This window comes from Tursiops truncatus, chromosome 7 (assembly GCF_011762595.2).
Source record: "Tursiops truncatus isolate mTurTru1 chromosome 7, mTurTru1.mat.Y, whole genome shotgun sequence".
Lineage (NCBI taxonomy): Eukaryota > Metazoa > Chordata > Mammalia > Artiodactyla > Delphinidae > Tursiops > Tursiops truncatus.
The window spans coordinates 51,903,463-51,929,225 of NC_047040.1; the positions used below are offsets into that span (position 1 = coordinate 51,903,463).

Genomic DNA, 25,763 nt, shown 5'->3' on the forward strand with positions numbered 1-25,763 from the left:
TTTCTCTGAGGGCATCTCTTAGTAAACCATTTTTCCATAAACCCTCATCTGAGGGTCTGTTTCTGGAGAACCCCAACCTAAGGTTGTGATGAAGGAGGAGAGAGAGGAGGAGAGGAGAAATGTAGAAGTGATGGTTAATTTTATGTGTCGACTGGGCCAAAAGTGCCCAGGTACTTGGTTAAATTATGTCTGTGTGTGTCTGTGAGGGTGTTTCTGGATGAGGTTAACATTTGAATCAGTAGATTGAGTAAAGCAGATTGCTCTCCCCAATGTGGGTGGGCCTTATCCAATCTGTTGAGGTCTGAAAAGAATAAAGCACTGAGCAAGAAAGAATTCACTGTCTCTACTTGCTGGTCTTCAAGCTAGGACATTAGTCTTTTCCTGCCTTTAGACTTGGACTGGAACTTATACCACTGGCTCTCCTAGTTCTTAGGCCTTCAGACTGCAGACTCTGGGACTTCTCAGCCTCCATAATGGTATGAGCCAATTCTTTATAATAAATCACATATACTTATGTATATATACACACAAACATATATATCTCAGTATTGATCTCCCTCTTTCCCTCTCTCTCCCTCTCTCTCTCTCTTTCTACACACACACACACACACACACATATATATCTGCTATTGGTTCTGCTTCTCTAGAGAACCCTGACTAGTACAGAAGAGGATTCATAAGTAAAGAAGTTCCTAAGTCTTCACTTCCCTTAAAATAGAATAAGAATGGGGACTAGGAGGTAACAAGATTGAACAGAGAGAGTATTTCTGTGGTAGCTGATAGAGCCAGGACTAGCCCTCCTCTCTCTCTTCCAAAGGAATACATGGGGGCACAAAAAGTATGGAATAGATGACACATTCCTTCCCCATTGGAATTCTAATGTGTATAGTTAATGTCTAGTTTGCAGCATTTCTTTGTACTAGTCTAGAATCCTGCTCCTGTGAGCTATTTACAGTCAAGGACCATGTGGTCAGGGACCACCTGTGAATCTCCAAAGCTGACTGAATATGTGATGCATAAATTAGTGGCTGAGTAAATCAACAGAATGAACTTCACAGAACATCTCCTCAATGCCATACTGTTTTTTTGGATATAACTTTCTTTATGTCTCTCAACACCAATATAAATTAATTTTGAAATTATTAGCTTAACTTTATTAACAGACCAATGGCATATACTACAAAAACAATCATTTCAATGTTAATGATTATTGTGATCAATGTAAAACACTTGGCAAGCACATATGTCAAAAGAAAATAAAATTACAGATTACCCCGTGAGTCCATAATCTAAAAATATTTACAAATAAAATTTGGGTTAATTTCTCTCCAGATTAAAAAAACTTTCCCCATACTTTTATTATTCTGTGGTATAATCACAACAATGAACATGTAGAACTACTTTTACCGTTTAAAAATATAAAGCAAATTTTAAAAATAAGTATTTTTCACATAAATTTATAGATTCAAATTCTGTGTTATAATACTGCACAGCCTTAATATGTTATGTAGGAACATGTTATGAATATGCTATACTTGCTATAGATTTCATCTGCAAATGAATATTCAAGAATTTCTGAAGTTTTACTATTCTAGATTTATTTTCATATGATGACTGCATCTGTATGTGCATTTTAAATAAATATGTGATTACTTTTAGAAATTTCAACATTTATTCATCCATTTAAATTATAATAGTTAATTTTTTTAACATCTTTATTGGAGTATAATTGCTTTACAATGGTGTGTTAGTTTCTGCTGTATAACAAAATGAATCAGCTATACATATAAATATATCCCCATATGTCCTCCCTCTTGTGTCTCCCTACCACCCTCCCTATCTCACCCCTCTAGGTGGTCACAAAGCACCAAGCTGATCTCCATGTGCTATGTGGCTGCTTCCCATTAGCTATCTATCTATTTTACATTTGGTAGTGTATATATGTCCACGCCACTCACTCACTTTGCCCCAGCTTACCCTTCACACTCCCTGGGTCCTCAAGTCCATTCTCTACATCTGTGTCTTTATTCCTGTCCTGCCCCTAGGTTCTTCAGAACCATTTTTTTTTAGATTCCATATATATGTGGTAGCATACGGTATTTGTTTTTCTCTTTCTGACTTACTTCACTCTGTATGACAGACTCTAGGTCCATCTACCTCACTACAAATAACTCAATTTCATTTCTTTTTATGGCTGAGTAACATTCCATCGTATATATGTGTCACATCCTTGGACACTTAGGTTGCTTCCATGTACTGGCTATTGTAAAAAGAGCTGCAATGAACATTGTGGTACATGACTCTTTTTGAATTATGGTTTTCTCAGGGTATATGCCCAGTAGTGGGATAGCTGGGTCGTATGGTAGTTCTATTTTTAGTTTTTTGAGGAACCTCCATACTGTTCTCCATAGTGGCTGTATCAATTTACATTCCCACCAACAGTGCATGAGGGTTCCCTTTTATCCACACCCTCTCCAGCATTTATTGTTTGTAGATTTTTTGATGATGACTATTCTGACAGGTGTGAGGTGATACCTCATTGTAGTTTTGATTTGCATTTCTCTAATGATTACTGATGTTGAGCATTCTTTCATGTGTTTGTTGCCAATCTGTGTATCTTCTTTGGAGAAATGTCTATTTAGGTCTTCTGCCCATTAATGGATTGGGTTGTTTGTTTTTTTGATATTGAGCTGCATGAGCTGCTTGTAAATTTTGCAGATTAATCCTTTGTCAGTTGATTCATTTGCAAATATTTTCACCCATTCTGAGGGTTGTCTTTTCATCTTGTTTGTAGTTTCCTTTGCTGTGCAAAAGCTTTTAAGTTTCATTAGGTCCCATTTGTTTATTTTTGTTTTGATTTCCATTTTTCTAGGAGGTGGGCCAAAAAGGATCTTGCTGTGACTTATGTCATAGAGTGTTCTGCCTATGTTTTCCTCTAAGAGTTTTAGAGTGTCTGGCCTTACATTTAGGTCTTTAATCCATTTTGAGTTTATTTTTGTGTATGGTGTTAGGAAGTGTTCTAATTTCATTCTTTTATATGTATCTGACCAGTTTTCACAGCACCACTTATTGAAGAGACTGTCTTTTCTCGATTGTATATTCTTGCCTCGTTTACCAAAAACAAGGTGACCATAGGTGCGTGGGTTTATCTCTGAGCTTTCTATCCTGTTCCATTGATCTATATCTCTGTTTTTGTGCCAGTACCATACTGTTTTGATTACTGTAGCTTTGTAGTATAGTCTGAAGTCTGGGAGCCTGATTCTTCAGGCTTCGTTTTTCTTTCTCAAGATTGCTTTGGCTATTCGCAGTCTTTTGTGTTTCCATACAAATTGTGAAATTTTTTGTTCTAGTTCTGTGAAAAATGCCAGTGGTAGTTAGTTTGATAGGGATTGCACTGAATCTGTAGATTGCTTTGGGTAGTATAGTCATTTTCACAATGTTGATTCCTCCAATCCAAGAACATGATATACCTCTCCATCTGTTTGTATCATCTTTAATTTCCTTCATCAGTGTCTTATAGTTTCCTGCATACAGGTCTTTTGTCTCCTTAGGTGGGTTTATTACTAGGTATTTTATTCTTTTCATTGCAATAGTAAATGGGAGTGTTTCCTTAACTTCTCTTTCAGATTTTACATCATTAGTGTATAGAAATGCAAGAGATTTCTGTGCGTTAATTTTGTATCCTGTAACTATACCAAATTCATTGATGAGCTCTAGTAGTTTTCTGGTGGTATCTTTAGGATTCTCTATGTATAGTATCATGTCATCTCTAAACAGTGACAGTTTTACTTCTGCTTTTCCAATTTGTATTTTTTTTATTTCTTTTCCTTGTCTGATTGCCATGGCTAGGACTGCCAAAACTATGTTGAATAACAGTGGTGAGAATGGACAACCTTGTCTTCTTCCTGATCTTAGAGGAAATGGTTCCAGTTTTTCACCATTGAGAACAACGTTGGCTGTGGGTTTGTTGTATGTGGCCTTTATTACGTTGAGGTAACTTCCCTCTATGCCTACTTTCTGGAGGCTTTTTATCATAAATGGGTGTTGAATTTGGTCAAAAGCTTTTTCTGCATCTATTGAGATGATCATGTTTCTTCTCCTTCAATTTGTGAATATGGTTTGTCACATTGATTGATTTGTGTAAATTGAAGAACCCTTGCATTCCTGGGATAAATCCCACTTGATCATGGTTTATGATCTTTATAATGTGCTGTTAGATTCTGTTTGCTAGTATTGTGTTGAGGATTTTTGCATCTATGTTCATCAGTGATATTGGCCTGTAGTTTTCTTTTTTTGTGACATCTTTGTCTGGTTTTGGTATCAATGTGATGGTGGCCTCATAGAATGAGTTTGGGAGTGTTCCTCCCTCTGCTATATTCTGGAAGAGTTTGAGAAGGATAGGTGTTAACTCTTCTCTAACTGTTTGATAGAATTCGCCTGTGAAGCCATCTGGTCCTGGGTTTTTGTTTATTGGAAGAATTTTAATCACAGTTTCAATGTCAGTGCTTGTGATTGGTCTATTCATATTTTCTATTTCTTCCTCGTTTAGTCTTGGCAGGTTGTGCATTTCTAAGAATTTGTCCATTTCTTCCAGGTTGACCATTTTATTGGCATATAGTTGCTTGTAGTAATCTCTCATGATCCTTTGTATTTCTGTAGTGTCAGCTGTTACTTCTCCTTTTTCATTTCTAATTCTATTGATTTGAGTCTTCTCCCTTTTTTTCTTGATGAGTGTGGCTAATGGTTTGTCAATTTCCTTTATCTTCACAAAGAACCACCTTTTAGTTTTATTGATCTTTGCTATTATTTCCTTCATTTCTTTTTCATTTATTTCTGACCTGATTGTTATGATTTCTTTCCTTCGGCTAACTTTGGGGTTTTTTTGTTCTTCTCTCTCTAATCGCTTTAGGTGTAACGTTAGGTTGTTTATTTGAGATGTTTCTTGTTTTGAGGTAGGACTGTATTGCTATAAACTTCCCTCTTAGAACTGCTTTTGCTGCATCCCATAGGTTTTGGGTCATCGTCTTTTCATTGTCGTTTGTTTCTAGGTATTTTTTGATTTCCTCTTTGATTTCTTCAATGATCTCTTGGTTATTTAGTAGTGTATTGTTTAGCCTCCATGTGTTTGAATTTTTTACAGATATTTTCCTGTAATTGATATCTAGTCTCATAGCGTTGTGCTCAGAAAAGATACTTGATATGATTTCTATTTTCTTAAATTTGCCAAGGCTTGATTTGTGACCCAAGATATGATGTATCCTGGAGAATGTTCCATGAGCACTTAAGAAGAAAGTGTATTCTGTTGTTTTTGGATGGAATGTCCTATAAATATCAATTAAGTCCATCGTGTTTAATGTATCATTTAAAACTTGTGTTTCCTTATTTATTTTCATTTTGGATGATCTGTCCATTGGTGAAAGAGGGGTGTCAAAGTCCCTCACTATGAGTGTGTTACTGTTGATTTCCCCTTTTATGTTAGCATTTGCCTTCTGTATTGAGGTGCTCCTATGTTGGGTACATAAATATTTACAATTGTTGTATCTTCCTCTTGGATTGATCCCTTGATCATTATGTAGTGTCCTTCTTTGTCTCTTGTAATAGTTTTTATTTTAAAGTCTATTTTGTCTGATATGAGAATTGCTATTCCAGCTTTCTTTTGCTTTCCATTTGCATGGAATATCTTTTTCCATCCCCTCACTTTCAGTCTATATGTGTCCCTAGGTCTGAAGTGGGTCTCTTATAGACAGCATATATACGGGTCTTGTTTTTGTATCCACTCAGCCACTCTATGTCTTTTGGTTGGAGCATTTAATCCATTTACATTAAGGTAGTTATCGATATGTGTGTTCCTATTACCATTTTCTTAATTGTTTTGGGTTTGTTATTGTGGGTCTTTTCCTTCTCTTATGTTTCCTGCCTAGAGAAGTTCCTTTAGCATTTGTTGTAAAGCTGGTTTTGTGGTGCTGAATTCTCTTAGCTTTTGCTTAACTGTAAAGGTTTTAATTTCTCCATCGAATCTGAATGAGATCCTTGCTGGGTAGAGTAATCTTGGTTGTAATTTTTTCCCTTTCATCACTTTAAATATGTCCTGCCACTCCCTTCTGGCTTGCAGAGTTTCTGCTGAAAGATCAGCTGTTAACCTTATGGGGATTCCCTTGTGTGTTACTTTTCCCTTGCTGTTTTTAATATTTTTTCTTTGGATTTAGTTTTTGATAGTTTGATTAATATGTGTCTTGGCATGTTTCTCCTTGGATTTATCCTGTATGGGACTCTCTGTGCTTCCTGGACTTACTATTTCCTTTCCCATATTAGGGAAGTTTTCAACTATAATCTCTTCAAATATTTTCTCAGTCCCTTCTTTTTCTCTTCTTCTTCTGGGACCCCTATAATTCGAATGTTGGTGCATTTAATGTCCCAGATGTCTCTGAGACTGTCCTCAATTCTTTTCATTCTTTTTTCTTTATTCTGCTCTGTGGTAGTTATTTCCACTATTTTATCTTCCAGTTCACTTATCTGTTCTTCTGCCTCAGTTATTCTGCTATTGATTCCTTCTAGAGAATTTTTAATTTCATTTATTGTGTTGTTCATCATTGTTTCTTTGCTCTTTAGTTCTTCTAGGTCCTTGTTAAACGTTTCTTGTGTTTCCTCCATTCTGTTTCCAAGATTTTGGATCATCTTGACTATCATTACTCTGAATTCCTTTTCAGGTAGACTGCCTATTTCCTCTTCATTTGTTTGTCTGGTGGGTTTTTATCTTGCTTCTTCATCTGCTGTGTGTTTCTCTGTCTTCTCATTTTGCTTATCTTACTGTGTTTGGGATCTCCTTTTCGCAGGCTGCAGGTTCGTAGTTCCTGTTGTTTTTGGCATCTGCCCCCAGTGGCTAAGGTTGGTTCAGTGGGTTATGTAGGCTTCCTGGTGGAGGGTACTGGTGCCTCTGTTCTGGTGGATGAGGCTGGATCTTGCGTTTCTGGTGGACAATGTCATATCTTTAGCATTATATTTTATAACATGTTTCTTTAACTAATGAGCAGCAACACAGCATGAGGAGAAGAAGAGGGGCCAAGAGTCTGGAGACCTGAATCTTAACCATTGTGTTGTCACTACATACATATCTGAGTTGGGACAAGTTGCCATCTTTCTGGGCTTCAATATCCTCACCAACATATTAAAATGTCTGAATATCTAATATTCCATCAGTTTTAACACTGCAGTTTGCTACCAGAAAAATCAGGTTGAGAAGAATAGAAAACACAATTTTTCTATTTGAACACTGTAAAATTCAGAGTGATGCTGAATTCAGACCAATCCTAGGACCTGCAGCATATAGATTTTACAGCCCTCTTTAAGATTATATACAAATTATAAATTCAAAACTAAGTACAAAAACTAGGTGTATTATTTTAAATGAGAAAAAAGTGACAACAAAGTTCAAAAGTTAACAAATAGTGCACATATGAAAAATCCAAAAATAATATATTTTATTAATTAACTACTGGACACAACTCTATACTCCTGAAGTTTTTGGCTGCATACTCTTTGTTCCTCCATACGATAATAATTTTGCAATGTCCAGAGAGAATAAAAGATAATTTAGTCTTGCTTTTGCATGATTGAAAAATCATTTTTATTGATATCTTAGAAAAATTTTTATTGATTTTGAAATCAAAGCTTTTATATTTCATTATGATACGCTAAGGGGGGGTTGACATTTTGAAGCTTCTGACAGTCTCCTGTCTTTCACTTTTTTTTTTTTTTGGCTTCCACCAACATACATCATTGTAGTTATATCTGAACGTTGATCTGATTAACAATTATAAAAAATATACAAAATTACACTGAAATTAAGTCACACGATACGTCAAACCAAAATCCATTTTTAAATTGATGCTCCACAGTATTGAGCCGTATAATCAAATTCCTCTTCTATCACACTCATCCATTTCCTGATAGGTTTCTGCCAACTTCCTTTCCTGTAAACTGAGTGGATTTTATAGGGTGATTTTTTTTCTTTTCATTATGAAAACTTTCAAATACCTAATGAGAGTACAATAATCATGCATGTGCCCACCTCCTGAATTTGACAATTGTTAACATTTTGCCATATTTACTTCATTTGTGTATTATGTTTGTCCTTTCACAGTACTGGTCACAATTTTGCATCATATTAAATCTGACTCTGCCAGACTTCCTTAGGCAAAGATGAATGAGATTCTCTAAGGTATGAGATGACACGTTTAGATGCATAAAACATGCAACTTCTCACCCAGAAGTATTCACAGTGTAACACAACAACAGGTTTTCTGATAAATTCTATTTTGTGCAATTCCAATATATAGTGCATATATTGCATATTTAACTCTTATTCCTGACAAGAGAGAACTTGCATTTTGATGATATTCAAATCCTCAGCTTCCTGATTTACACATATTCTGATGGGATGCCTTTTCCCAGATTAATTGTGACTCCATTCATTGTGTCCCATATTTGTCCTCCTTTCCTCATATACTTACTGTAGTTCATGTTACTTCTACCTATGAATAGTAACAGTATTCCTAGAATTCATTCATATCTCTGGAGAGCTGGCAGTGACTTCACTTTGCACAGCAGTGATTGCAAGCAAGATTAATTATCCAGGTTTTAAAGTGGGATCCCCAAAATGTTCACAGCCATTCCAATCCTACCTGATATGAAAGAGAGAGAGAGAGAGAGAGAAAGAATGTGTGTGTGCGTTTAGGGAGAAGGGGAAGAGATTGTAAGAGAAGAGAAGCCAGATTGAAAATAAATAATGGGCTTAAGCAATTACAGCTAAAATAGTTTTCCTTGGCAAATTTAATATAAATGGTTTTAAAAGGAGCCTGTACAAGTGAGAAAACCCGAAGTTGTAGCTGCATGCGCTTCATGGTATATCTGTCTCTGTTCCTATCTGTTCTTTCATGTATCTCTGGTGGAAACCTAGTCCAAGGCTCCCAGGGCTTGGGACTCTGGAACTCAGAGTCATTCTATGATTGGTTTATAATTATGGAGGAATATGTCCTTAATTTCTGAATATACAAGCTGAAATATTTAAGCATGAAATGTCCTGACATCTACAATTCACTTTAAAATGACTCAGCAAAAGTATAGATAGATATACATGCAATCATGAGGCAATATGGCAAAATGTTAGCAGTTGCTGAATCCAGATGGTATGTATATGGATGTCCACTGCACCATTTTTTTTCTATTTTTCTGTGCGTTTGAAAATTTTCATAATAAAAGTCTAAAAATAAGGCACCATATGAGACTCACTTACTCAATGGAAGAGAAAACTGAGGCCCAGAGGAACCAAAGGACTTGCCCAAGGTCACAACACAAGCTGTTCCTCATTCTCTGTGGCTGCTTCTCCTGATGAGAGGAACCAGGATTCTCACTTAGGGGACTTTCCTGCAGTAAAGGTCAGTTTGCATTTGACTTCTCATTTTGCAGTACCTCCTTTTCAACACAACAGAAACGCACAGGGATTGTGATGACAAAATGCTAGAGTATGATGTTCCCACCGGCCATTTGTGAGTAAGGGCTAGGCAGTAGAAGTGGTCAGGTCATGACTGACAAGCCCGGGAGCCGATGCAGAGCACTTCACTCCATCTGCCTAGCTGATCTCCTACAGGGGGTGTCTTGGTTTCGTGCTAATTCTGGTGTCTCATTTGTAAATGTTTAGCATTTTTCTTTGATAGGCACATGACATGGTATTCTCCCAGAGAAAGCAGATCACTTGCGGAAATCCAAAGGAGGCCTCCTCCTACAGGAAGAGGTTTTGCAACCATATGAAAATGTACAAAGGACAAAGGAAAGGAAAGACGGGTTTATCCAGCCTCAGCGGCAATCTCTACAGCACTCTGTGATTCCCTTTTAAAGAAACCTCCTTGCACACTGGTCAGTTCACAAATATGTAATGAGTATGTTTTCTGGGTCCATATCTATCCTCGTGCAAGGCTGTCACAAGGTGGATAGTGACTGAAGGAAAGATGCCAAGAGCAAAAGGTACAGGCAAAGAACACAAGAATTCATCTCTGAAGGAGCAGCTCCCCAGAGCTGGGGACAGAGTAGGAGACTTCCAGTGCAGCAACAAGCTTCAGAGCCCCAGAGGATGCACAGATACCATCTGATAGGGATGAGAAGCCTGTCAGATACTTAGAAATGGTCACTTTTGCTGTTCTCAACTTTTTATATTCTCAACTTTTTGTATAAACTCCCTGCCCGCAGGACTGCTCTAGAGAGGCTGGTTCTGTGCCTGCTTGCTCACCAGGTCAAATAACCAACCTTCTAGACAAGTCAGAAAAGATATCTCCTTTAATGAGGGAATGAGCAAAGAAGATGCTGCAGATTCTATACCATCCTGAGAGAAAAGGGACTCTATTCATCCTCCTTTAAAAATACTTAATTTGCATGTGTTTTACAAGTATGATTGCAATATTTCTTCTATTGTTATAGTTCAATTGTAAATTTTCCTATATTAAATTACGGTTATGTTTCCTAACCTGCATTATGGCAAGTACTTTGTATGATAATATTTTTAGAGAACAGACAGTTATCTAGAGACTATGGTTCCCTGAACACGAGGAACACATTTGATTCTGAGGAGTCTGAAATAACACAATCAACATTTCCCTCTTGGAGCTATTATTTGAAGTTAGATTTACAGAAGGCCTTAGGTGGTTTGTTTCATTGCTGTTTTCAGCAAATCATCTTCTAAAAGAGAGTATATTATGAGAGTGTTGTTATTGTTTTTAAAAGAAGATAGAACCCTCCTTGCCTTTTGATTATAAAGTGATGTATTTTTCCTCCATATTAAAAGCTAAAATAATTGACTCCAGATATATAAAATACGAGCAGAAGCTTCTCTTTCAGGGCATTCCCCTCATATATCATTAATCTCCTAACCATGAAATTATGCAAATTTGCAGCAAGGCCATTCTCTTTTCACTCTAATACCTAACGTATGCTTCTCAATGACTCCCAAAGATAATTCTTTGACAAGATCTATCAAAATGATTAACTTCTAGTTAGACTGTTATGAAAAAAAAAGACATAAATTACCAATACTAGGAATACGAGAAGGAGCATCTCTGTAGATTCTAGGTTATTAAAAGGATTATGTGGATAATGAAAATTTTAAGTCAATAAAATTGAGGATCTAAATGAATCAGATAAATCCCTTTACCACAAAACAATTAAAAATCACTGAAGAAGAAATGCTAACCTAATTAGCTATATGTATGTATATATATATATATATATATATATATATATATTAAATGAAATGAACTCGTAGTTTAAAAATCTCACCACAAAGAAAACTTTAGCATTAGATGACTTCACTGTTGAATTCCAACAAAAAATTTTAAAGAGACTACGCCAATTCCACACAAATTCTTCCGGAAAATTGAAACTCATTCTATGAAGTTAACATCCCCCTGACATCCCAAGTGAAAACAACATTACAAGAAAACTACAGGTAACTTTCTTTTATAAATGTAGACACAAAAACTTCAAAAATAATAGCAAATCTAATCCAACAATATATAAAGGAGATAAACTATATCATGACCAAGTGAAGCATTATCTCAAAAATGCAAGACTGGTTCAAAAATCAATCAACAAGGAACTTACCTGGTGGCGCAGTGGTTAAGAATCTGCCTCCCAGTGCAGGGGACATGGGTTTGAGCCCTGGTCCGGGAAGATCTCACATGCCGTGGAGCAACTAAGCCCGGGCACCAAAACTACTAAGCCTGCACTCTAGAGCCCACGAGCCACAACTACTGAGCCCACATGCCACAACTACTGAAGCTCTAGGCATGCGCCTAGAGCTCGTGCTCCACAACAAGAGAAGCCATCACAAGGAGAAGCCCACTCGCCGCAAAGAAGAGTAGCCCCTGTTCGCCACAAGTAGAGAAAGCCTGCACATAGCAACAAAGACCCAATGCACCCAAAATTAAATAAATAAATGAAATAAAGTTTTAAAACATCAATTAACAAAATTCACCATATCTATACACGAAAGATGAAAATCATATAATCATCTCAATAGATGTAGAAAATGTCTTTCAAAAATTCAACATTTGTTCATGATATAAACTCCCCACAAATAGGAACGGAAAGAAACATCATCAATGTGATAAAAATATCTAGAAAAAAATGTATAACCAACATTATACTTAGTGAGAGAATGAGCGTTTTCCCCCTAAGACACAGAACAAAAGCAAAGATATACACTTTCACAACTTTTATTCAAAATTGTACTGGAAGTCTTAGCCAGTGCAATAAGAAAAGTAAGAAAAGGCATCCATAATTGAAAGGAAGAAAGAAAAGTCTCTTTTTTCAGATGACATGATTGTCTACATAAAAAATCCTAAGAATCTATTAAAAAGCTACTATAATGGCTAAGTTGAGTTAGCAAAGTTGCAGGATATAGGCAAAATAGCCAAAAATCAATCACAAGTTTATATACTAGCAATAATTAGAAATTGAAATAAAAATACAATTTACAATAGATCCAAAAACACAAAATACTTTTTTATATAAATCTTACAAATATACATAAGATCTGTCCATTGAAAACTACAAAACACTGATGGAAGAAATCAAAGAAGACATAAATAAATGGAAAGAGTTACCATTTTAATGGATTAGAAAGCTCAATATTAAGACATCAATTCCCTCAAAACTCATCTATACATATTTACACACATATGCAAATTAAACAACATAGTACAAAATAACAAGGAGATCAAAGAATAAATGATAAGGACAATTAGAAAATACTTTGAGATGAATGTAAATGAACACATAGCATACAAAAACTCATGAGGTTTAACCTAAGAGGTGCTCAGAGGGAAATCTGTAGTGCAAATTGTTGATCTCAAATCAACAATGTAATTTTCCATGTTAAGATAGGGGGAAAAGAAGAACTTTGAATCAAGAGCAGAAGAAAGGAAATGATAAGAATTAGAGTGGAAATTAATGAAGTAGAAAATGTAAAAACAATGGAGAAAATCAATAAACCCCAAACTTAGTTCTCTGAAAAGATCAATAAAATTGAGAAAATTCTAGCTAGACAGATTAGAAAAAAAAAGAAAGAAAACTCAAATTATTAAAATTGAGAACTAAAAAAGGAACATTACTACTGATTTTACAGAAATAAAGTTTTATAAGGGAATACTAAAGGCAACTATATGACAACAAATTAAATAATTTACATGAAATGGGAAAAACTTCTTAAAAGATAAAAATTATAAAAAGTGACTCAAGAAGAAATAGAAAATCTGAATAGATTTATAATAAGAGATTGAATCAGTAATTTTAAAACTATATACAAAGAAAACTCCAGGCCCAAATACCTTCACCAATGAATTCTACTAAACATTTAAAGAACTTCACCAGTTCTTCACAAACTTCCCAAAAAAACAGAAAAGAGAACACTTCATAACTCATTTAATGTGGTCAGCATTATCTTGATAACAAAACCAGACAAAGACGTCACAAGAAATGAAAATTACAGACCAATATCTCTTATGAATATAGACAAAAAAACTCTCAACAAAATACTGGCAAATAAAAATAAAGCAATACATATAATGAAATTTATCTAGGAGATGAAAGGCTGTTTCTATATCCAAAAATGAATTAATGTAATATTCTATATGAATAGAATAAAGGACAAAAACCCACACTTATCTCAATAGATGCAAAATTGCACTTGACAAAATTCAACACCCTTTCATGATAAAAACACTAAACAACATAAGAATAGGAGGAAATTTCCTCAACTTCAGAAAGAGCAGCTACAAAGAAAAAAACACCCACAGCTAATATCATATTTAATAGCAAAAGACTGAATTCTTACCCTGAACATCAGGAACAAGACAAGGATGGCTGACGTCACAACTTCTATTCAATATTATGCTTGAGGTGCTTGCCAGGGCAACTAGGCAAGAAAAAGAAAAGTCATCCAAATTGGAAAGAAAGAAGTGAAACTATCTCTACTTGCAGATAATATAATCTTGTAGATAGAGAATCCTAATGAACACACACACACACAGAGACAACTATTAGAGCTAATAAACAGGCTCAATAAAATTGCAGAATACAAGACCTATATACAAAAATTAATTGCATTTCTACATACTGTCAGTGAACATCCTGAACATTCCTGAAGCTAAGAAAACAATTCAATCACACACACATCAATTACACACATCAAAGAGAATAAAATATTTTAAAATAAATTTAACAAAAGGAGTGAAAATTATACTCTGAAAAGTACAAAACATGGTTGAAGGAAATTAAAGAAGACTTAAATAAATGAAAAGATATTCTATTATCATGGATCAGAAGACAATATTTTTAAGACGGCAATACTCCCCCAAACAGTCTACATATTCAATGCAATCCTTATAAAAATACCAACTTACTTTTTTGCAGAAATTGACAAGTTAATTCTAAAATCCCTATGGTCTAAAACTGAAGGGACCAGAATAGTCAAAACAACTGTGAAAAAGTTCAAAATTGGAGGATGCATACTTCCCAATATTAAAACATACTACAAAGCTAAAGTAATCAAGACTGTGTGGTACTAGCATAAGGACTGACTTACTGATAAATGGAATAAAATTGAGAGTCGAGAAATAAACCTTTATACTTATGATCATCTGATTTTCAGCAAGTGTTTCAAAGCAATTTAATGGAGAAAAAAATACTCTTTTCAATAAATGGTGCTGGGACAACTGTATATCCCCTCAAAAAATGAAGTTTGATCCGAACATCATACCATATACACATATTTACTCAAAATGTATCAAAAACCTAAATGTAAGATCTGAAACTATGAAACTTATAATAACACAGGTGTGCATGTTTGTGACCTTGGATTATGCAACTCTTTCTTAGATATGAAACAAAAAGGACAAGCAACAACAATAACAGAAAGATAAATTGGACATCATCAAATTTTTTTTAAATTTGCATTTTAAAAAACAACATGAATAAAATGAAAAGACAACCCAAAGAATGGGAGAAAATTATTTCAAATCATTTATGTAATAAGGGGCTTGTATCTGGAATATATAAAGAACTATTATAACTAAACAACCAAAAGAAAAATAGACCAATTAAAAAATGGGTTAAAGGATCTGAACAGACATTTCTCCAAAGAAAATACTCAAAAGGTCAATAAACACATGAAAAGGTGTTCAACATCATTAGCCATCAAGTAAATGCAAATCAAAACCACAATGAGATATAATTTCACAACCACTAGAATAGCTATAACCAAAAAATGGAAAAAAACAAGTGTTGATGAAGATGTGGAAAAACTGGAACCCTCAAACACTGACAGGACTGTAAAATGAAGCACTTGCTTTGGAAAAGAATTTGGTGGTTCCTCAAAAGGTTAAACATAGAGTTATCAAATGACCCAGCAATGACACTCTTAGGTATATACCCAAGAGAAATAAAAATATACGTCCACAAAAAACTCATACATGATGTTCACAGCAGTGTTATTCATAACAACTAAAAAGTGAAAGCAACCCAATGTCTACCAACTGATGAATGAATAAAGTGTTGTGTATCCTTAAAGCCAAATCTTTTAGCAATAAAAAAAAGAAGTACTGATACATTCTACAACACAGATGAACCTTGAAAATATGCTAAGCCAAAGAAACCGATAATAAAGGACCATCTATTACATTATTCCATTTATATGAAATGTCCAGAATAGGAAAATTTATAGACGAGAGATAAGTGGTTACACAGAGTTGGGGATTGGGAGGTTGGGAGTGCTGACTAAAGGGTGTCAAGTTTCTTTGTGGGGTGTTGAAAAGTTCTAAAATGTATTATGGTGATGGTAGTTTAACTCTGAACATACAGAATTGACACTTCAAGTGGGCAAATGGTATGATACGTACAACATATCTCAATAAAACTATTTTAAAAACTGACCTATAGATTCAGAGCAATTCCAATCAACATCCCAGCCAAAATATAGAATATATGGAGATGTCTAGTATTTTCAAGATTAAAATATTCTCATTTTCAACTTTACAGTTTTTTTACTTTATTTTTGTAAACCAAAATATATATGACTTTAATGAGGAAAAATAAAATTTTTATATATAATCACTAAACTTTATTTTATTATTATATCATTATCTGTTTACTATTTTCATCTGATCATACCATACAACAGAATTTCTTTTTTATTTTTAGCAATAGAATTTCAAAAATGGAGACAGCTTAGCTTAATAACCTTTGCCCTCTATACAGGAGGAATCAGAGGTTCAGAGAAAACAAGCAAGTTGGCAAAGATTTTGCAAATAGTGCCAGAATTGGGACTGAAATTCAAGTCACCAGATTCTTCAAGAGTTTCAAATTATATTTTAAAAATTAATACTAGGGGGCTTCCCTGGTGGCGCAGTGGTTGAGAGTCTGCCTGCTGATGCAGGGGACATGGGTTCATGCCCCGGTCCGGGAAGCTCCCACATGCCGCGGAGTGGCTGGGCCTGTGAGCCATGGCCGCTGAGCCTGCACGTCCGGAGCCTTTGCTCCACAGCGGGAGAGGACACAACAGTGAGAGGCCCACGTACCGCAAAAAGAAAAAAAAAAAAAAAAAATTAATACTAGGTATCCTTAAAGAAGAAAAGGAAATGGTTAGGATGGGAAAATTTACAATATCTTTATTATTAAACTTACATGTTATTTAAGCAGATGATTTATGGCCACGTTTATATGAACAATAAACATAAATTGAATGCAGTAATATATAAGGGATAAGAAAACTAACTAAGGAAATATAAGATATAGTTTATGTTATCTAAATTAGTGAACATTTTCCTGAACATTTCATTTTCCTTTTTCAGTTTTAATACAGTGGTTTAAAATACCTAAGATTCATTATAGAACTTTGTGTCCAATTTTGAATTTTGCATAATCATTAGTATAGCTACCTTCAACTCAAGCACACTAATGTCCTTCTAGAAAGGGTCCTTGGAAACTCAATAATAAAGCAATGTACATAAGGTAGATAGCTAGTGGGAAGCAGCCGCATGGCACAGGGATATCGGCTGGGTGCTTTGTGACCGCCTGGAGGGGTGGGATAGGGAGGGTGGGAGGGAGGGAGACACAAGAGGGAAGAGATATGGGAACATATGTATATGTATAACTGATTCACTTTGTTATAAAGCAGAAACTAACACACCATTGTAAAGCAATTATACCCCAATAAAGATGTTAAAGAGGAAAAATAATAATAATAAAGCAATGTAATTGAGTTTATTTCTTAATGATTCATGTAATTAAAGTTTAACATAACTGGACATGAATTGTTTTTAGACTTTCATTTCTGTATTGTGGAATACACATGGTGGGAAACTTGTAGTCATAAAACATCTCTCTCTCAAGAATGTAAATGCCTTTGACATTGCTGGATGATTCTGTCACTGAGGGAACGGGCACCATCTGTCCCTGCTTAGTTGTGTTGAGAATGTTGACCTGACAGCACACGGCGAAACTAGGGAAGCCTGAAGGAATACCTCCATTCCTTTTTAACTTAGCAGTAAGTTATCTGAAGTGTTGCAAAGCCATATGAGTTTGTGTCTGGGAAATGAAGACAGTAGAATTATTGTCAGACTGCAAAAGATTAATTATGGGACTTCAGAAAGAGAAAGACACAGAAGTTATCTGGGTTCAGAACCAATCATCTTTTCCAGCTGTCACACAGGGGTAAAGGGGAGAGACAGAGATTCTCTATTTGCTGAGGATCTAATTGAGACTGCTGAGTTAGAGAGCCAGGTGAGGGAAAACATATTAGTGGGAAAAGAGGCTACGCTGATGAGGGTATTGTATGATTAGATTAGAACAATATTGTACTTAATTCACAGTAAACTTGGGAGGATAGGTTTGTAATCATAATTCACCTTTCATTTTAGTCTATTATAGTCAAAAACCAGAAAAGCAGCAGACACAAATGTCAGGCAATTGCAAAGGTTTTATTTCCTCCGACCCACATATCTAATTTTATAAGTAGTCTATTATCTCTACTTGCATTGCAAAGGTGTAGCTAATTAACTCATCATATTCTCCCTGAAACATTCTCTTCCCCCTCCTTCTGTGCTCTCAGTTTCCATTAATGGAACTAGCATCACTTCAGTTCTGAAGCTTGGAATCATTTTAGCCCCCTCTTCCCCCACCATTAGTTACTTGGTAATTGATTCCACTTCCAGAATGTATCTCTAATTTGTTTCCTTCTCTTTGTTTTCAACAATGCAATCACAGTTCAAGCCCTCCCTCTTACCACGTGTTTATTCTCTAAATATTCACTAGCTGGATTCCCTATCCCCAATCTTCCCTCTGCAGCCAGATTTATGATTCATTTTCCTAGAGAACAATTCTAGTCCTATTTCTATGATGTAAAATCTTTACTTACCCCAAACTACCTATTGAATAAAGCCCAAATGCAAGTAGGCCATCCTGATTTCCCATTCAATGAATATATTTACTCTATCCACCTGCATGTTCCCTGCCCTGAGTTTCTTTGCCTCTGTACCTTATTTATGAGGTTTCCTCTGTCTGGAATGCCCACTTACTTTCTATTTATCCTTTAAGACCTAGATAAAATTTCTCGTCTACACAGAATTTTCTTGGGTCACACGGCTATGGATAAATTTTTGCCACCTGAATGTTCACAGAATGGGGCTGAAAGGCATCCACCTAAGAACAGTGTGAGGACTAGATATTGGAACTGTAGAATCATTGGACAACATACGTATCTTTGCGGTTTGGACCACCATGTCAGAAGAAAATGATAAATGGCCAGCATAACTCCCAACCCTAAGATACTTTCCAAGGAAAACTCTGGAAAATAAAAATTGGTGAGTCTTCTCCCCATATCTGAAAGTCTAGTTGAATCCATAATAAAAAGAAGCACTATTGAACATTTAAGCACAAACACACACACAAAAATATGAAAAGTGGGAACATATTTTTAAGGAAAAAAAATGCTTGAATAATTCACTGGATTTCTCTGAAAGGATAGATAAGCCTAAAGGCAATGTGGGACACAATGGATATGATTGTTAGACTTCCATGGTAAAGGGATGCCTGTTTCCTCTCACTCCATCCCCCATATGGTATAACAATTACACAGTGTTTTCACAATTCTCTCAGTAAGCCACGCTCTTTCCTATCTCCATGCCTGTTCATCCTCTTTTTGGTTCTTTGGGATATATTACATGTTACCTCTGTTTTGAAACTTTCCCCCAAAACAGAGAAATAAATTCACTTTTGCTTTCAATTTCCTGGCATTTTGGTCCTATCTCAATTATGATATCCCTCATAGCGGTGCACTAATTACTTTTTTACAACATACCTCTACTTATGGATGAGTCCCTGGATTATAGGTCCTGAGATATTATTCACTCTTTAAATCACTAGAATCTACTGAAGGGCCTAACATGTAGTAAATGTTCAATAAATATTGGATAATGAAAGAAAAAACGAATCAAGATATGGTAGGGATTACTAACTTGAAGTTTCAAAACAAAATGAGGCTCAGAATTTGAATTCCTCGCTCTTAGTCAGCCAACTTATCCGTGGCAAAGCTAAGATTCAAACCCAAGTTTTCTTACTCCAAGACCAATACTGATTTCCTAAATTGACTCACATGAACTTGTTTGCCAAATCTTGAATATTCAAATCAGATGACACTCGTGGCGCTTTAACTAGCTAGGTTTTTAAAAACCAAGAGGCATACCTCTTTACAAAGAGGCATAACCGTAATGAACCTTAAATACACATAGCTACGTAAAAACAATCACGTTTAGGTACATGGCACATTCACAAAAGATTATTAAGGTAAAGCAAGATCTATTAAAACAATTCTTAGCTTTGCAAAAGCCATGCTCTTCTTCACAAATCTGCTCTTCGTGTGACTGTCAAAGACAGGTAATTGGACTGATGAATCTGGGCCTGAACGAATATTTGATTCAAGCAGGTTTCAGCATGAGAAAAGGATATGGAGTGCCCCTCGAGGTTTACGGTACTAAGAGGATATGAACTGATTAACGCAGCCTGCTAACTATCCCAATTTATTATTTTAGTCAGGCAAAAGAACTGTGTGACTAGGTTTCAAAACAAATCAATTATTTCAGGTTGCTCGAGATTGTTTTCAGTGCTTGTAAGCAGGACAACAGCAGTCAAATCTCATGTCCGTATTGTAAACTGATTAGCCATGTATCCCATTTCACGACTGGTTCCAGCTGTGTCTGCAGGCTTGGCCACTGAGCATTTCCAAGAAACATTTCCACCTATCAACACTACCCTTCTCAATGGCAGGACAACTGGCAGAGATAAGAAAAACTGGGTATTCTGCTTATACCAGTATTGAGATAAAATATTCTAAGTTTGACAAAGATAGAAGAGAACACATCTAAAGGGACCATTCTGCCCCATTTGTAAAGACGTAATTTCCTTTGTTACTATGTTCTTTTCTACCAAAACATATGACACTGACCCCTTTGGGAATGAGAGTTCAGACTATGCGGATCTCTGGTATGATGCATTGTAGCCACATGTGTGTTCCTGTCTTGCCTTCTTTAAGCACTCTTTTTCTGTACAAATTTTTAAGGAAACATTATGCAATTTGCTGTCAATTTATGCAGAACTGTCGAAGTGTGATGTCATTTTGGTCAAAATTAGATTGCATAAATTCAGAAATCCTAACCTGAGATCATTCAATTTCCCCAATTACTAGCTTTACATATTAATAACTCCTAGGGTATTTTTCTTTTCACTAGCTCTAATTGCACCCAGAATTTATGTCTTGGGATCTTTTAAAATCCAACTGCAAAGGCCAAGTGCTTAAAGCCTGGAGCCTTGCCACACTGTCACAGAGACCCTCTGCAGACACAAATCTAAAAGGTTGGGGCTTTGCATTTCCTTCTGTTTCCCCCCTCGGGATGGTTCTCACCACACTATTTAATATATACTCACACACTCTCATCAAACCCTATTGCCAAATGACAATGGCAAGAGAGTATTTATGGACCATTGATTCAAAACGTGTTCACTTTTCTATCACATTTATCTTTATCAGAATGTACACATAAAAATTCAAGAAATTCGATTTTTTTTTCCTTGAATTCATCTTGCCAATTTCCATAGTATCTGTGAATTGGAAAAGAAATTAAAAGGTGAAATCTGGTTTGTGTGTGTGTGTTCTGAGCTAAGAGTTTTGGGTGTCCCACCTCCTTTGAGGTAACAGGATCTCCCACAGAGGGAAGGAGTTAGTAAAGATTTTGATTCATTCAAAACATGCTTATTCCCCTGGTGGCTGGGAGAAGCTAGCATTGTTTGGTGGTATTTTCTCAACTCACTAAAGAGAGCTTTATATTTGCATGCACATACTTAATGGTCCATTAAACAGCCATTCCAAAGGCTATGGTAGGTTGGGTGTAAATTCAGAACTCTCCTGCCCTTATTTAACAGCAAAACTGAATAGCGGTATGTATCTCATTGAAGATCTCTTTTCAGTGAAGGCCTCTGCAATGCATAGTTTACTTGGGCAGTGACCAATCTGCCCAGGGAAAATAGCCTCCAGCTAGAATTCAGCAGAGCGGAGGAGCTGGGCCAGAGACTGAGAGGACTGAAGTGGAAACTGTATTCCTCAAGAAGAGAGATGTGCACTCCCATGTTCACTGCAGTATTATCACAATAGCCAAGATATGGAAACAACCTAAGTTTCCATCAGCAGATGAATGGATAAAGAAGATACAGTGTATTATGTATCAATGTATATACACACACACAATGGATTTGGGGGATGAATCAGTGGTTAATTAGGGTTTGTCCTACTAATAGAGGAAGGGGATAATCTGGATTCCAAATTGATCCTCTCCTCTACTGTACAATAACAATAATAGTAATAATTATAACAACTCTGCATTGAGTTGACAAGGGCTTTCCTTATATTATTTCACTTATTTCTTACAACTGCCCTGTGAGGTGGATACACATTACTATTTTATAGATGAAGTAACTAACACCCCAAATCTAGGCAAAATACCTAAGAAGCCAGGTCAAACTGACCAGCCTCCATACACCTGACCACTACTCCCTCCTGCCTCCTATTTGGGCACCAGAAATCTTCTTCCCCCACTGTTGGTAGCTGTTCGAGCACATGTGCCCAAACAATTAGAAGGGCCTCACTTACGCACCTCCTCCCAATACCAGCACCGCTGCTCTGATGCAGCTGTGGGTGTGTTACTAGCCCTCTAGGCCTCCGCGTCTGAGACGACCTGAGATGGGTACGGCGTGGGCTCTGGGGACAAGCTGCAAGGCTCAAATGCTGTCTCTGCCACGTACCAAGTATGTGACTGTGGACAAATTCCCCTCTACTCCTTAGTTTACTTCACCTGTAAAACAGCATTATAAGAATACCACCCTCATAGGTTTGTTTCAAGGATTAAATGAGGTAACACGTGTGAAGAATTTACAATTTTATCTGGCAAATAGCAAGTACTCAATACATGTTAATTATTATTATTTTCCACCAAACACAAGACTCAGTCCCATGGTGCTACAAAAAGGGGCAAGTTACATAGGGAACACTGATTCCTTTATTGGGGGCAACATGGTGCTCCTGTGTGTATCCCCCTTTCTCTGCCTTTGGCTTCTGCTCCTTATTTCTGTGAAAGTTTGCACAGTTCCTGATAGAATAAATGACTTTCCAAGAGACCCATAGAAAGTCAAAGCAAAGCATCTAAAACTATGAACATTTTTCAGTCCTCTAGCCAGGAGATCATAAACTGTTTGCAAAATACAAAATAAAGTTCAGTCGTAATTACAAAAGAGGGGGAGCAGTTTTCAAAAGCGCTCTTGTGTCCTGGAGAACTTTCATCTGTTCTTTTTAAAATGGCAGAGCTACTGTCGTTTTGCAGATGCCCAGCTTTGTGATAAATAGATAAGAAGTACATGGTGATAACAACAAGGTAAAGAAATGGAGGGGAGGGGAGAGGGAAGGCTAGTCTGGCCGCTGAGCACCATATTAGATGACCATTAAATTCTCTAATTTTCAATATCATTTGCAATATTGTTGGGGATATAGCTACAGAGGGAAAAAAAATCAACATTTTCATCTACATTTATGTTCCAAAAGTTTCTTGGGAGACAGCCCTCAAAACTTTAAAATACTCTATATTTGCATAAGGTAAGATGAGCTGGCTGTTTGTGCCTCTTTCTGTTCAGATCCGCTCCAGTCCTGCCCTTCCTCTCCTCTGTGTTCCAGGAAATCACATCTCCCAGGCTCCTTTGCCCTCTAGCCTGCAGGTCGGCTTGGCCAACAGGAAGCAATGATGGGGGGCTGGATGACAGGCTAAGGAGTGAGGCCAGCGTGTTCATCCCCCTGTCTCTGCCACCAGTGACACTGTCATCAGCACTGACCACTCTCTGCCCTGATTCCAGCTCCCAGCAGGCAGCCCCTCGCTCTGTGGTTCCAGCTTCCACTGCACAGTCCCAGCTTCTTAGCTCTCGTACCACCACCTCCTCTAAGTCCTTCCAGCCCTAGGGGTCTGGTGGTTTCCTGCTGTGGTTAATCTCTGGGTTTGCTCACCATTTCCTGCTGGTCTCCTTGCCCCTTACATCACCTGTGTAAACTGTGTCCAGTATTAAATTCCCTCTGTTTGAAATAGTCACACTGGCTTCTGCGTTCCCTGACTCTGACTGATAACCCTGTATAACCCTTTAATTCAGATGCTACTGGTCAGGGTTTCTCTTGCCACGAGGGTGAAGCATGTACTCTGCTTCCCAGTATGTCCTCCCTTTCATTCTGCATCCACATCCTAACTTAGTGCCTCCTTTCAGGGTCCCAGTCACTCCAGAGTGTCATCACATGAGGATTTGTCCTTTTCCTTACTTTTCTAGCCTGTGCCTTCTCAGAGTGACACACTGGCAAGTAATGAGAAAGTTACCCCACTGTCTTGATATCTGACACCTTTCTGTGGAACACTTCCCAGGGTTATTTGCTTAAAGCCACCACCTGTGCCCACAGCCAAAACCCTTCCAGCTAGAGCCTATAATTTTCAGTAACATTTTTGCTATCTTAATTTCCCTTACTCAAAATGTCATGGTAGAGCTCACATCCACTCTCATCCTTGTTCTTATAAGCAATTACTTGCCACCCCTACTGAATCTTCATAATGATCCCTGGGTTTCTCTCTCTCTTTCAGGCACACATCACCTTCACCTGGATGATTCTGTGAGATTCACCTGCACTTGTCTGTCTGCCTCTAAGTGGTGCCGGCACTCAATCCCACGTAAACTTTAATCCACTTTTATACCATCTTCGCACTTAGTTCTTAATCCTAATCTTCAATTGATCTCCTTATATTGCTTATAAGACAGTTCAAGCAATTCATGACTCTCATGATCAGTCAAACTATACATTCCCAAAAGTGTTCTTACTCTTCCCTTCTTCAATACGTGAAACCTCTCCTCTGAATATCTCAAGTTAGACTTTATGATTTGCTTTTCTGGAAGGTGATCCTCAGGGTAGACATGATAGTCAGTAAACAGTGTATTTGATTTCTGAGTGCTCACACCCCCATTCACAGAGTGTTTACAAGTGCTAAAATTAGTTGTAGTGTTCTGTAACTCCCAGCAGATTTAGAATCTAGCCTTGCCCTGTCTTGAATCTTTTGGGTTCCTGAGAGAACGAGTCAGGTCTGATGAAGAAGGAGGCATGCATACCAGGGACTGGATTTGGATTAAAAGAATCCATGGTAAACATAATCGTACTTTCTAAATACCCTCTCAATTATTCACCTTCTACATATTCCCTGACCTTTTTTAACATCTTTATTGGAGTATATTTGCTTTACAGTGTTGTGTTAGTTTCTGCTGTATAACAAAGTGAATCAGCTATATGCATAAGGTTATCCCTACATCCCCTCCCTCTTGCGTCTCCCTCCCATCCTCCTTATCACACCCCTCTAGGTGGTCGCAAAGCAGCGAGCTGATCTCCCTGTGCCAGGCAGCTGCTTCCCACTAGCTAGCTATTTTACATCTAGTAGTATATATATAAGTCCATGCCACTCTCTCATTTCGTCCCAGCTTACCCTTCCTCTTCCCCGTGTCCTCAAGTCCACTCTCTACATCTCTGTCTTTATTCCTGTCCTGCCCCTAGAACCCCTTTTTGGGGGAAAACTGGACAGCTACATGTAAAAGAATGAAATTAGAACACTCCCTAACACCATACACAAAAATAAACTCAAAATGGATTAAAGACCTAAATGTAAGGCCAGACACTATAAAACTCTTAGAGGAAAACAGGCAGAACACTCTATGACATAAATCACAGCAAGATCCTTTTTGACCCACCTCCTAGAGGAATGGAAATCAAAACAAAAATAAACAAATGGGACTTTATTTAAAACTTATTCCCTGACTTCTATATATGAATTAAGCTCTGAGAGGCTCCCTGGGCTAGGAGATAGATATCCCATAACAAATTAGATCCCTTGGGAAATACCAGTCTAGTCTATACAGATCCCATAAGCTACTTCAAAACCAAGAGGACCTTGGAGATGAGGTGAGGCTCATCAAATGGGTTGGAGTTTGTGTTTGCTCAGAACACCATCTGGCCAGTCAACTGCTCTGACATTTAGAAGCATGAAAATTTTGGGCTTTGGTGTTACTGATACCCATAAGAACTTCCCAAAGAACAAGCAAGCCAG

The 25,763-nt window shown here is 36.9% G+C and overlaps 1 long non-coding RNA gene across 1 annotated transcript in view; it reads right to left on the reverse strand.

The window, feature by feature from the left end:
* Positions 1–25,763, reverse strand: part of LOC141279071 (uncharacterized) — a 133,040-nt gene that overhangs the window by 56,588 nt on the left and 50,689 nt on the right. The window contains exon 2 of the long non-coding RNA XR_012332823.1: positions 13,883–13,963. This is a non-coding gene — a long non-coding RNA (uncharacterized lncRNA). The remainder of the gene's footprint in view (positions 1–13,882; positions 13,964–25,763) is intronic.